Below are 15,506 nucleotides of genomic sequence, written 5' to 3'. Positions count from 1 at the left end.
GAACAATTGTTTTAACTGTTCCTATTTCCTTCCCTCGCAATCCCCATTTTCTCCTCGACGTGTCTATCCACCCTCGTTGTACCGGCTCGGGTGACTATATGAACGTCTTGGGTAAAATGGCTTGTTTTATGCTCTTGTTGTACAATCTAATATTATTAACAAGTCCAATTTAGGAAGTAAAACTATCGTGCATTTCGATCACGTCCATCGTTACCTACGTTGTTCATACATAGGATTAGTAGGTATCTAGTAAATGAACAAAGCCAAATTTCTATAGTCCATTTACTAGATTTTTCATTCCTATGAATGAACACGTAGTGTCCCAATACTAGTTCAAAGAAACAGAATCGTTTTCTATGCAGAATCTGAAAACACAACCTTAATACGATTACGTTAACATTTAATTTTAGGAAAAAACTATATTGAGCCGACACCAGTAAATGAACAGACTGTTCATTTACTGGTTTTAGAACATTTGATAAGCCAGTAATGGAACACCTAAAAATATCAACTTAACCGCAAAATAAGCCACTAAAGAGTACAATTATAGAAGATTTAACTCTTAATCTAACCAATAGCTAAACTTTATAGTGGTATACATGAAATAAGCAGTTCAAATGTTACTCCAAACATGCACTGTTCTTACTTGGGATCTAATTTTTCCATACAAAACTTCAAAAGCAGAAATACGTGAACTTCAAACGCCTGCCATGTTGAAATTGGTCGAAAATAAATTTACCGATTGTTGCCATTGCATAGGAAATCGAGTCGCCGGTAAGAAAAAAAATACGACAGTTGGTGGAAATGGCTATATTGCTTATTTTAGGCAAAAAACGTGATTTTGTTCATTCACTGGGGGGGTTCATTCACTGGAGGGTTTACCCTATGATTTTTCACAGCTCCAGTAGACCTGAGTATTTGATATGAATTTCAGCTTGATACCTCTACGGGTTCCTCAGAAAAAGGGTGTTGACAGACAGAAAGACAGACAGACGGACAAAAAGTGTTCCTATAAGGGTTTCATTTTTTCCTTGATTCCAAGGCCAAATCTCTATACAATGACCTCACACTGTCTACATTTTGCTTAGCAGTAGTGCTATGCTAACTCTGGATACTAACTGATTTGCAAATTTTTTTATGACTCTAGTCTATTGTGTTAGTCGTTAACTAAAACAGAACTAGTTGTTACCTTCTTTTTGTGAGACTTCTTGTTCATCCTGGCGGCGCGGGACCTGAAACAAATCCGTCGTGAATACAAAGTCGGTAATGGCGGACAACTGGGGCGTCATGATGTAACTAAGTTAGTCAATTTCCGGCAGTCGAGGTTCTAAATAAATCACACTTTCTTTTTTCTAGGAATATGATTTCATCATCATACCAGCCACAGGACGTCCACTGTTGGACATAGGCCTGTATCCGCCGTGAACCCGCGACTTTAAGCAGGTCATCCGTCCATTTCGTTGGTGGACGTCCTACTCTGCGCTTGCCGATCCGCGGTCTCCACTCCTGAACCTTTCGGCCCCAACACCCGGCTGTTATATCCGTGCTGTATGGTCTGCTCATTGCCACTTCAACGAGCTAATTCGCTTGGCTATGTCAGTGACCCTTGTTCTTCTACGTATGTCCTCATTTCTGATTCGATCCCTTAGGAATATGATTTATTGTTATGTAAATATGTGTATTGGGCGGGACCCATTCAAACCGTGACCAGAGTCCGTATTGTCTAATGCGCTGACGTTTGTGATCAAATTCACTATCTTTTTCTACCCTCGTCTTTCACCGCGTGACAGAACGAAGTGGTGAAAATGATTGTGATCCCAAGTGTGTTAAACTATAAGGTATCAGCTCAAAAACTCTTAGTGAAGTGTCGAACTTTAGTTACCTTACTTCTTATAGGCCACTCGGCTTGTTTTCTTCTTTTAGATTTTTATTAAGGCAGACGGGTTTTTAGATTTTTTAATTTAGTCGTCATGCCTGCTCTTCGACTTTAAAATTTAAATATCGGGGGCTTTATAACGCGCAAGGCACACAGAAGAAACGTGGGACAAGGGCGCGTCGCAGTTGCGTCGCTCCTTGAATCAGTTTTCATACTAAATGGACTCCTCTTTATTGTTACTTCTTTGGAATGGACCGTCGCGATTCGCGATCCATTCTAGACAGAAGAGACGAGACGAAGACGCAACGCGGAGGTGACACTTCGACGTCTGCGCTTCTGCGCCCCTCCGCGACGCGCCCCCGTCCCACGTTTCCAAATAATAATTACGTTTACAGGAACTATTCCTAAAGAAAATAGCCCATCCGACCTCTTCTTCGACGCCGCGAGCGCCGGGCTTGGAGTAGCCGCGTTATGCGCACGAGCATTTAATTTTAACTGTTATCCAAAGCTTTTGTTAATAACGGGCGGAATGCGCCGGAGTTTAATTGGACGCGGCAGATCACGACGAAAATAAGGCAGATCAGCTGTTGCTTGCGAAACCAAAGCGTGTCGGCAGATGGTCTGCAAATGATTCATTATCTTTAATGAAGCAAAATTGGCGAGAAATCAAATTAAAATTGTAGATCAAACAGATAAAAATAATACAATAGAAATGTTTTATTGACCGAACGAAACGTTTTTAGGTGCAGTTTGGGCTAAAATGCTTTAATTTGTCTGGCTCTTTGTGCTACTACTATACCTAGGTACTTTCTCAACGGATTTTCATGAAGTTTTGTGAACAGTTTCTATGCATATTTAAGTTTTTTTGCTGATTCAGTTTTTGATTGTTTTTTTTTTCAAAATGGCAGTTCCATGGGGATTGAAAATCCCGATTGATTAAAAAAATCTTTGTACTTTAGTCAAGCCGTGTGGCCTAGTGGTTTGACCGTTAGACATATGGCCTCTCAAGCAGAAGATCATGGGTTCATACCCGATCTCGCACTTGAGAGTTTTTCAAAATTCATGTTTGTAAGGGAATCACCGCCCAAAGCCCTCTCAGTTTGATAAGAAGCCTTGTCCCAGCCGCGAGACTGTCTTGAAAACTGATTTAAATCGTGTCATGTGTTGTAAATACATCATTAATGTTTCCCTACTGTTTGTTATATTTTTACTCTGTCAGCGTCGACCGACGGAGACTGATTGTGATTGTGTGAGATAAACATGTTTTTATTTTTAATTGGAGCTGTGGCACAGAAATTAGAAGAGAGTTTTGTGTGGATGGAGTGACCATGAAGGGCAGACGTGATTTTTCATGCTTCCTGTCTGTAGAAAATATTGTAGGGCTCCTAAGTCATTAGTGTAAGGATTGATCATGGTAAAAATTAATACTATAAGCTAACGCTATGCTACGCAGATTTTGTCGAAGACTCTGTTCAGTAGGTAACGTCGTGGTACGAAATAGCGATGCAGTTCAGTTTAGAGCCTAAACTGAATCGTATTAAGAGAGCGTGGTAGGCCCCCAGTAGGTATGATATAATAGTTTCAGATAGGAGTTGGTTGCCCTTTATATCTATGAAAAGAAAAGAAGAGAAGAAAATAGAAACATTTATCCATTATTCGCAAAAACTTACAGCACATGAAGTATAGTAACAGGTTGCAAATAAAATAATAGTAAAAAAAAAACAAGTCTGCGAGATCGCGAAACGGTCCCAGCTCAGCATATTGTTGGCCGAGCAGGCCAACGCTGGTCTTCCGCCATGGCCGCCTATGGGGCCCTGAGGAGCAACCCAAAAAGTCTTTATCATAGAGCCGCTCCCGGTTCTTAGTTCTTAGCATAGATACATACCTTTGTAATTGTAAAGTTCGGGTGGGTGATGTCCAATGTCCATCCCCGATTAGTTACACAACTGTGCCACCAGTATTTAAAACTACATTGGTACCAACGTAAAGTTTTATTCCGATTTGTTGATTCAAAAGCCCACAATATTAAACAAATGCTCGGTTTGTTTGACTTACAAATAAAACTCGAAGGTTTCCCAGCGAACAGCCGTCAAAACAATATTAACGTATTTCATGCGAGCGCTTGGCAGTACATATGCAAATGGAAAATAAACATTTTATTGTTTTTGTTCAAATAAACATGTGTGAAGAAAGGCGGAACACATTTGCTGTAATGGGTTACACAATTTATATAACAATGAATCGACGGAAGAATAAAAAGATGGCAGGAGACGCGAATCTCTAACGATGCGGCTAAACGATCTAAATAAATCTTATGATGTTTGTCTATCAATTAAGTAGATAAGTATTGAGTGTAAATTACTAAAGTTATGTGCACATCTCTACAGTGTACAAAACAAAAGTCTGATATCCACTAACTCCTCTTAAAACATGAAACGGATTTTGATGCGGTTATGTAGGATAAACCTTAAATGATAATGTAGCTCTTGGAAAACATTTTTAACGTTCCGGAGCCAAAATGGCAAAAATGGAATCCTTATAGTTTCGCCATGTCTGTCTGTCTGTCTGTCCGTCCGTCCGCGGCTATGCTCAGGGACTATCAATGCTAGAAAGCTGTAATTTTGCACGGATATAAATGTAAACTATGCCGACAAAATGGTAGAATAAAAAATTTAAAAAATTTTTTTTTACAATACCTCCCATAGACGTAAAGTGTGGGTGATTTTTTTTTCTCATCCAACCCTATAGCGTGGGGTATCGTTGGATAGGTAATTTAAAACCATTAGGGGTTTGCTAAATCGATTTTTCGATTCATTGATCTTTTTGTGTCATTTTGTGACTTTAATGTGCAAATTTACATTAAAATCGAGCATCCCCCCCCCTAAAATCTAAACCGGTGGGTGGAAAAATTAAAAAAAAATTAGGATGGTAACTAGTAAGTATACACACAACACATAAACACATAACACTCAAGGAAAACTATAACGGCTAAGTTTTCTTGAGAATTATTAGTAGTTTTAAGCTTAAATAGCAGCCTAAGGTATAAAATATACCTATATACTTGGAAGATTCCGTATAAAATACGAAATCCTTCGAAAAATATTGCTTATTTTTTTCGTAATAGCTACGGAACCCTATTTTGGGCGTGTCCGACACGCTTTTGGCCGGTTTTTTATAATGTCAATTCATCTTAGGGGCTGTTTCACCATCCATTGATTAGTCTTAACTGACGGTTAAATGTGATGCCGTCTCCGTCTATTCAAACAAAACAAATAGAGACGGCATCACATTTAACCGGCAGTTAACACTAATCAATAGATGGTGAAACAGCCCCTTAGTCTCGTTTTGTAAGTATATTTTATTTTATAGATTTTGCAATTGTACCCCCGGCGCCCTGAAAGTTGGAAGTACTACCCTGTAAAAGTAGACAATAGTTAATACAAACGACGCGTTAAATGATTATCAGGGAAGCATGCGGTGGTAGGACCTTGTGCAAGGTCCGCCCGGATTGCTACCACCATCTTGCTCGCTAATCCTGCCGTGAAGCAGCAGTGCTTGCACTGTTGTGTTTCGGCGTGGAGAGTAAGACAGCCGGTGAAATTACTGGCACGTGAGGTATCCCATCTTAGGCCTCTAGGTTGGCAACGCGTCTTCAATACCCCTGGTGTTGCAGATGTGTATGGGCGGTGGTGATCTCTTACCATCAGGAGACCCACTTGCTCGTTTGCCTTCCAGTAGAATAAAAAAAAAAAAATTGATGACTCCATGATGACGCGTGATGATGTGACGCGTCGAGATGTTGGAGTTTGACGCGAAGTAACGCGGCTATGCGAGTTCATCTTCATCTAGGTACTGAACTAAATATTATGATAGTGTCTGATACGAGGACATATGTTGACACTTATGATTTACAATATCTCGAATGAAAAAACAATAGTAGATTGTACAACAAGAGCATAAAACGTGCCATTTTACCCGAGACATTCATAATAGGGTGGATAGACACGTCGAGGGGGAAATGGGTTTAATGCTCGAGTTTTACACTCAGCTTTTCACTTCGGTTGAGAGGAAATTAAATAGCAACAGTGAAAACGATTGTTCACTTACTAGTATGTACTCGTGTCAGTATAATCAGAAAAACTTTTTCACGAACCCTTTATCACGAAAAACTTTATCACGAATGAACTTATACCGAAAGACCATATCACACGAAAACTATTTCACGAAAATTTTCCACGAACGACTTTATCACGAAAACTAATCAGAATAGACTATATCACGAATAGACTTTATCCGAAAAAACTTTATCACGAAAACTATATTCACGAATAGACTTTATCACGAATAGACTTTATCACGAAAAATGTTTGAAACTTCTTCACGCTGAAACGGCTGGAGGGATTTGGATGAAATTGGCAAAGTTAGTTTAATAATCTGGATTACATAGGATACTTTTTATTCGATATTCCCACGGGATAGGGATAAAATTTGAAATAAAACCGCTGGGCTTAGGCATGAAATTTGGTATGTAGGTTTTTACTGACCTCTGAATAACACATACGCTAGTATTTTCCGGGCAATCCACGGATAGATTTTAACTAATGGACCGCATACATCTCTGTATTATTATTATTATTTTGTAATTTTTACTTTAAAATTGAATACTGTAGTTTTAAGTATTTTGCGGTTTTCACAAGTTTCTTGCGGCGCCTCTTCTTGGCAATGATGGTCTTTTTGAAGCGCTGCTCTTGATTTTTACGAGACGACGGAGCGAAGCGAGCGAGCAAGACGGTTCGGAGCAGAAGCGACCGGATGGTTAGGTTCAGAAGGCTAAGGCGGGAGCGAAGCGGAGCGTAGCTCCCGCCTTAGCCTTCGATGTTAGGTTTTTTTAATAGCAGCCCGGATAATAAAGATATAGATACATTAGTAACAGAAAAAGCAATTTTAATCAATAATCGTAATTTAAGTTGTCAATAACACTATTTAGTATGGATATGTATTTAGATATTATATGTAAGTATACATAAAGAAAACGGATGAACTAAAACAATTACCTACTTTTGCTCATCTGCATCCTTTATGATAGCTCGTTTATGCAAGAAATGTGTGTTCATGCAGTTCCTCCCAACTTCACAACTGTAAGAACACACACAATCCATCTAACTCATGCAGAGCTCATCTTTAAATTCAAATTAATTTATTTGCGAAACAGAATTCATAGCTAAATATAGAACAAAAATTGTCAAGTGCGAGTCGATTTTTCTAGTGTAAAACAATAGGCAAACATAGTGATGACAGTGGGGATTTGACGAGCGCTTTATTAAAGTTGGCTTCATTGAGGTTTGTGGTTCATTAATTTGGCACAAAAACAATAAATTAGACAGTCGCTAATTGTACTATCGAACTTTTATAAAACTCATTAAAATCGCAAACCTAAAGTAGGTAAATATTCAAAGACATAGCTAGCCGTTTCTAGGCGACTCGGCCCGACAGACAGACAGACAGACAGCGGAGTCTCAGTAATAGGTCCGTTGGCACCCTTTAGGTACGGAACCCTAAAAAAGAAGAAGGCAATAGGAAACTGCAATGATGTCTCAAAAACCGTTGTTTTTCACTTAAAAAAAAATAGAAAAAATGCGTGTTTTTGCAGGCGGATGGAAAGATCAGCAAAGTAGGTAGGCTTTACAAGTTAACTAGTAAGTCTCTAATACGTTTTTTTCTACTCGTGTAGGTACTTTAATCCGCACATTATAATTTCACAAACAAAATAACGAAAGCGCTTTTTAGGGCTGATTTAAAAGTCTATTGTCTCTGGTACTGGCTACTAATTATGCGCTAATTCACTGAACTTTTAAACTAATTTCAAACTAATTTAACTCACCTACCTATACAATACAATTACTCTTTATTGTACACCAGAAATAGTAAGCTATACAGAAAACAGGTACAATGAGAGAAAAAAGTAATAGGCTGTCTTATCGCTTAAGAGGTCTCTCATGGCAACCTTATTTCAGAATATAAAACGCAACAAAAATCACCTACACATACATATATCGTACAATATAATAACGTCTAAAATGAATATAGGCGTGAGATAAACAGCCACATATAAATCCATACTAATATTATAAATGTGAAGGTGTGTGTGTTTGTATATTTGATGATTGAAAATTTTATCCCTATCCCGTGGGAATATCGGGATAAAAAGTAACTTATTCCAGAGGTCCAGCTACCTACATACTAAATTTCAAGGCTCTACGCCCAGCGGTTGTTATTTTGGGATTTTATCCCTGGGTATCCCGTGGGAAAATCGGGTCAAAAAGTTATCTATGTGTTATCCAGACGTCCAACTATCTACATACCAAATTTCATGTATCTAAGCTAGCGGTTGTTATTTCGAAATTTTATCCCTATCCCGTGGGAATATCGGAGTAAAAAATAACTTTGTGTTATTCTAGAGGTCCAGCTACCTACATACCAAATTTTATGGCTCTAAGCCCAGTGGTTGTTATTTCGAGATTTTACCCTGGGTATCCCGTGGGAATATCGGTCAAAAAGTTATCTACGTGTTTTCCAGACGTCCAACTATCTACATACCAAATTTCATGTATCTAAGCCTAGCGGTTGTTATTTCAAAAATTTATCCTATCCCGTGGGAATGTCGGGATAAAAAGTATCCTATGTTTAAATCCAGATTATAAACTAACTTTTTGCCAAATTTCATCCAAATCCCTCCAGCCGTTTCAGCGTGAAAAGTTTCAAACATTTTTCGTGATAAAGTCTATTCGTGGTAAAGTCTTTTCGTGATATAGTCTGTTCGTGATTAAGTTTTCGTGGTAAAGTTTTTTCGTGATATAGTCTGTCGTGGTAAAGTCTTTCGTGATATAGTCTGTTCGTGATTAAGTTTTCGTGATAAAGTCTTTAGTGGTAAAGTTTTCGTGAAAAAGTCTTAGTGGTAAAGTCTATTCGTGATAAAGTTTTTCGTGATAAAGTTTCGTGATAAAGTCGTTCGTGAAAAAGTTTTTCGTGAAATAATACTAGCGCCGTATGTACTATCAGCCAAATATGTGGTCTACCACCCTAAAGTTGATTCGTTTTCATGTCACAAACAAAACAATAACGCCAATCCAATAGACGGTCTGTCAACTTGAAAGTTCGACTTTAGCGACATATTGATTTAATAGGAACTTGTTCTAAAATTGATAGACCACTTATTTGGCTGATGGTACCTTTTATTTTTCATGCACTGCTATATAATTATACATTTATAGTTTTATTTTTATTTTTATAGTAACATATAGATATATTTAGTTAAGGTTTCTTAGGTAAGTTTTCTTAGTCTTCTTCTTATTATTATTTTATTTAATTTAACCTGTTACTTATATTATATTAATATACTTATTTCATATTATTTTTTAATTTATTATCTGAATGTTTTGATATGTTTATCATAGCCGATATGATTCACGTGTACAAAAGTTTTATTGATTTATTTAAATTAATTTGATTGATTTTTAGTTTCTAACAATCATGTTAGACGAAAAATCCGTTGGTACAGCTCGCACCCTTGGCCTAACTCCAGTGTCTGTCGATACCTAAATCATCGCGCGCGCACGCCCCTTGGCAGCGCGCGCGTTGCACGCGGCGCCGACGCAAAGATCAAGAGGGACTTTCTACACATTAGCACTGGCCCTATACTACAAAGTGCAAAATTCAAACTTCGTGTCTTTTATGATTTAAATTCGGGATTTGTTCCGCGTACCTTGGTTCTAGAGAAGGTTTATATTTTCGGCAATAAATAAATTAAATGTATAAAATAAATAAATCAATCAACCATTGTGATGAATAAAGAAGACACATAACTTATTTACTTTCTTTCTTTTAATTTTAAAGGTGCACCCGAAGCTGAGACGGGTAAGAAATAAGAGCCAGTTCTGCCCCGTTTTAGAAGTAGGTACTTACAACCAGCATTAGGCTGCAGGCTGGTAAGATTGCACACCGCAGTGGCTGCCAAATAATTTTAATTGGAAGCCTATAGAATCGCCCAGCGCTGTGAGAAATCGCTTTTTGACGATCCATTAAAGCGATTGCTAAATACTTGAAATGCAGAAACACGGGCTCTAAATCACGCACTGAACTACAGAAGTTATGGGTAGGTACTCGTCGATGTATGTAACTAGGTACCTACTAACTTTAGCCCGCGGCTACGCCCGCTTGGAATTCGATTATCGCGCGCTGTTCGCTCGGGAGCTGTGCATTTTTCGGGAACGAAAGTAGCCTATGTCACTCTCTGACCCATAAACTATATGCTAAAAACCACGTCGATCCGTCGCTCCGTTTCGACGTGAAAGACGGACAAACATACAAACACACACTTTCGCATTTATACTATTAGAATGGATATATAAACACGGGAGTAATCCTCAGAGTATGTTATGTCAAATAGGTCTAACATCTGGTAGCATGACGAACGGTTGTGTTGCTCTGAGGATGAAATCTGGTTGAGTTCGAAACGCGTCAGCATAGTGAGATGATGGTTATAGTTGAGTTTGTGTGATTTGCATGTACCTAAATATATGTACAGTCTCCATCCGATATTTCGGAGCGGCTAAGGTGGTCAAAAATATCGCACATCCACTCTATTAGGTAATAAGGTATTATAGTTCCTTCATGTATCGATATGTGAGTTTAAAGAGTATGTATTAATATTTCGTCATCTCTTCTCTATTCCTCAGTCATTTGGGGATAAAGAAGGTAAAGAGTAAGCAGCAGGTAATATTATACATATTATAAACTTCGGGTTCTTTTAATTGTACTTGTGTGTCTACTCGTTTCTGAGATCTTGTCAGTCGTTCAAAGGTTAACTGGAAGAGATCCCTTTAAGGGATAAGTTAATGTGTTTTTATGTGTACAATAAAGAGATTACAATTAAGTGCACTACGTAAAATACAGATATCTGTATCGTAATAACCATTACGATACAGCCGTGTTCATAATAGAATCCAATGTCGTAATGCTGCTCATTATCTATGGTTTTTGAACGCATAATGGAGGATTTATTATATGGGTGTAGATAAAATTCTTTTAAAATATGAAATCCGAGGAATGGTTTCAGTATTGACCACCACGTCAAAGCATACATACCTAAAGAACTAACGTGACACCGGTTCAAGTGAGTGTATCGCATTTGGTCTATGATTGCATTGCACTAATATAATATCTAACTTGTCTTTAATAATAACGGTTGTTAAACTATCTCATCCATACTATCCATACTAATATTATAAATGCGAAAGTAACTCTGTCTGTCTGTCTGTCTGTCTGTCTGTCTGTCTGTCTGTTACCCTTTCACGTCGAAACCACTGAACTGATTTGATGAAATTTGGTATATAGGTAGTTTGAACCAAGGATCAACATAGGATACCTTTTATTCCGGTAGAGGGCGCCACCGCGCGATAACCTAGATCCGCGCAGACGTAGTCGCGGGCAAAGCTAGTTTATCATAAATGCAACGGACAGAAACCTTACAATGCTTTCAAATTCTTTAAATAGATTTTAATGGAATGGGCTATTCATCTTAACTTGAGTGCTCTTACTAAATTGTGTAAGGACAGGACTTTTTAAATATCTCTTAAAGAAGCAATTATTATTATTCGATTTACAAAATGAATACTTACCTATATTGATGATACATGTATACTTATTACAGCTAACGTATAAGTCCATGAGCTTACGTTATAAAAATAAATATAATTAAAAATAAATAAAATTGGGTCGAGCTGTCGGTAGGCCTCCAATGATGGAGGGACGACCTGGTTAAGATCGCGGGATCGTGGTGGACGCGGAAAGCACAAGACCGGTCTGAGTGAGAGCCTTGGGGGAGGCCTATGTCCAGCAGTGGACGTCTTTCGGCTGACATGATGAAAATTGGGTAACTAATATGAGTTAATTTATGCAACCTTTTTGGCCTACAAAGTTTTAATCGTATTTTTTTATTATCTTCCTTTATTGCGTCTAAGTAGAAAAGGTACTAACTATGTAATACTTACCCCACTAAAATAATTTATCCATGGCTTTTAAGAACTAGCCAAAATTATAAACGTAAAAAAGTTTTTAAAAGTTTGTAGGTACATAAATATAGTGAAGATTAATCATAGATACTATTAACAGTTGATGAGTTTTTAAATAATGATAGTATCTCAATAATTAATGATTTCACAAAATAAATACTAACCACTCCAAAACTTCCCCACACACAAACAACGAAACAAAACTTCGCACACACTTCACTATTCCACAAAAAAAAAACAAATCACGAAAAAGGAAACGTCAAAATTCCCTCCAAAAAGGAAAATGGCGCCGACGCGACCGTTTCCCGCGCCCAGCGACCAACTATGCCGCGCAGTCGCTTGACACAATAAAATTAAGCATTTAGGCACTGGCCAACTGACGCTACGTAAATTTCGTAATATAATAACCATACGGGCTTCGGGACATTTCTCGGAGTTAATTTGGCAACAGCATCATGCCAAATGGCTTTAATGGCGCGAGGTTCGGTGTTCATTTGAAACATATAAGTATTTCGCAATGATGCCAATGATTCGGTTTGCTTTCGGACTGAGTTATGGCCGGGGCACGTCAATGCTTTTGGCCGAGACGTTTTGGCTAACAGAGAGTGCATCACATGCATTCACAGTGATAAGAAATACGAATCTCTCCAGATTCTACCTCAAACATAATTCCGCACTATGTGTGCATAACTTAACAGAGCTCGCAGGAGTCGCAGGTATTAACGGAAAATGTAAATATATAATTTATATTTAACATATTTATAACACACATAACAAAGAAATCTGTTTATACATAAATATCCACAAACCAATCATCACACCTATTAACCTACAATAGGTACGTACGTCGGACCAGCCAGACTAGGTATCAACAACTGGAAAACCTCTTTTCAACTCGTAACTAACAATGTATGATAAGAAATTAAATTCAGGTTTAGTAAATAATACGTTGTAGCTAATTTTACCAAAGAAGTGTCTGGTAGGATAGGACACATTCATAAGCGGTTTTTATACGCGCTACGTCGTCAGCCGTGCGTGTGACGCTACGAAGGTACGTAAGAGTTGGGCTGCGTGTTTCAGAGGATGCAGCATTTTCGTAATTTGATAGATGATCATTCTGATCAAGCTAAACTGTGACAGTCTAAATACTTAACTAAATTCTTCCCAAAAATGTGTTCCGAAATTGCACCACTTTTAAACTTTAATTTTTTATAAGTACTACCTTATCCACATACTTACTTCGGTACTATAATTGAGGACTCTACATAACGGTCACGTTAAGATTTTCGAGCGTATTATAATACACACAAAATTATGGTTTTTTGTTCTGCAAATTCTGCATTACACGTTTTCCTAACGTGATTATGGAAAAAACAAGGAACGTTGTGACTGTGACACGAGGGTGTGGAAACACGTGGGCGCCCGCTGACACGCTGGAGGCCGAAGCATCTGCCAACACTATCGTCATGCCACCTTTGCTTTTAGACCGTAGACAGTGATGGCATTAGTAAATATACCCCCGTTATCAAGCTGTTCCGGCTATCATTTCTCATACCAGCCGTTACCCGCGACTCCGTCCGTATAAAAACAATCCTATGTCTTTCCCCGGGACTCAAACTATCTGTATACCGAATTTTACCTAATTCGGTTCAGCGGTTTAGACCTGATGAAATAACAAACAGACTTTCAAACTTTCGCATTTTTATATTAGAGTGGGCTATAATTTCTTCAAAGTACTGTACCGTGAAGTTAATAAATATTATAAAATTTTGTTAGTGGTACCATTTCCGAAATTCTGCAACTGTATCGTAATAAGTAGGTAGGTATATAACTCAAGAGAGTGGAGACAAAAAACTAGGAACAGTAGGTCTGCGGCCGGCCTATACCTTCCGCCGCCAACTTTGCCTAAAAGTTCATTGCCACGACCTAGTACCACAAAAGCTATAAAGGTATAATTCCAATATTAATTGAATAGGCACTATACCGTTAAGCGGTTCGAACACAATCCGGGAGTAACGTAAAGACGTCGCATAAAAAATGTATCTCAAAAATTCGTCAAAACTGAGTATTAAGTAATGAACTTTTAGGCAGATTTATATGGCGCTTGCTATAGTGTGCTTATTTCGATAGAATACATTTGCAACACCTAAGTTTCCTATTATTGTCAGTGAAATAGGCACTGTCCGCGCTCCATCAAATTCGTGCCTTATGAGATTGGACATCAGTGTCAAGCAGCAGGGCAGCGATGCGGCACAGAATGCGACGAATCTATCAGTCTGGTCGGTTGACAGATTAGTTGGACACACGTGGTATCGCTGCGGAGCCGTTGTAATAAACGGATGGGTCTAACGAGCCTATTTAGTGACTTATATTTAGCAGTAGCTTTAACACCAGTTTCACGATAAGTTTGGTCTTCTAGGCAATTTATTTCAACAGAAAGATTGATGCAAGATGCAATTTACAACAGCAGATTAGACTTCTACCATACAAAAATATATAAAAGTAACCACACATGCAAATACAGGGTGGAAAGAATCAATGGGCCCTGGAGTTCAACTACCTACCTTAAATCCTTTAGTTAGCTAATTGTAAGGAAAAACTCTTTTATTTTTAAACTGCATTCAAAGATCTTCTAAACTTCCCTTGTCTCACCCGGGAATCGAAACAACTAAAAATCAAAAATAAAATATTTTATTATACGAATCAATAGGATTATTGTTCAGGATAAAATTTATATAGCATCTATACCGTCAGCCAAATAAGTGGTCTATCAATTTTTAAACAAGTTCCTAGCAAATGAATATGTCGATAAAATCGAATTTCTAGTTGACAGACACGTCTATTGGCATTATTGTTGTGTGACATGCAAACGATTATCATTATCAACTTTAGGGTGGAAGACCACATATTTGGCTGATGGTATAGGTAGGTACCATCAGCCAAATATGTGGTCTACCACCCTAAAGTTGATAATCGTTTGCATGTCACAAAACAAGAATGCCAATAGACGTATCTGACTATCTGGCAACTTGAAAGTTCGACTTTAGCGACATATTCATTTGATAGGAACTTGTTTAAAAATTGATAGACCACTTATTTGGCTGATGGTACATACAGAAACATATATTATAGGTAATGAAACTGTGTTATATATACTAACCCCTTATTCATAAACGACAATCAAACCTATTTTAGTTAAAATGCCGCTAAAATTCGTTTGTCCTTATCTGTCACTTCGACATTTGTATTGTTAGAAAGGGACAAAGCATTTGTTAGTTAACATAGGCTTGTTAAGTTTTATGAATAAGGGGGTATGTATTTAGTACTCCCTAAGCATAGACACAGAATAACTAATAGTACTACCGAATAGGCATAAACTTGAAGAGGTCAAGATTTTGCACATCTATTAGGTCTAAGTATCGAAGAAGTTCCACAACCGAATAGCAGCGTCTTTGTTGCTAACTGAAACAAGAGCTCATCGACAGCGACATCAGCGACAAAACCCGTGTTCCATTTATTATCGGCCAATCCCGGCTGTCGCGCATTAAACCCGCTGTCTT

The 15,506-nt window shown here is 38.0% G+C and overlaps 1 pseudogene; it reads right to left on the bottom strand.

Moving 5' to 3' along the window:
* LOC141441151 (SET domain-containing protein SmydA-8-like) overlaps window positions 1-12,426 on the bottom strand; it is a 37,914-nt pseudogene extending 25,488 nt beyond the window's left edge.
* Between the last annotated feature and the right edge of the window lie 3,080 nt (window positions 12,427-15,506).

This window comes from Choristoneura fumiferana, chromosome 23 (assembly GCF_025370935.1).
Source record: "Choristoneura fumiferana chromosome 23, NRCan_CFum_1, whole genome shotgun sequence".
NCBI lineage: Eukaryota > Metazoa > Arthropoda > Insecta > Lepidoptera > Tortricidae > Choristoneura > Choristoneura fumiferana.
The sequence above is the reverse complement of the archived record's forward strand: the minus strand, read 5'-3'. Positions and strand labels throughout refer to the sequence as shown.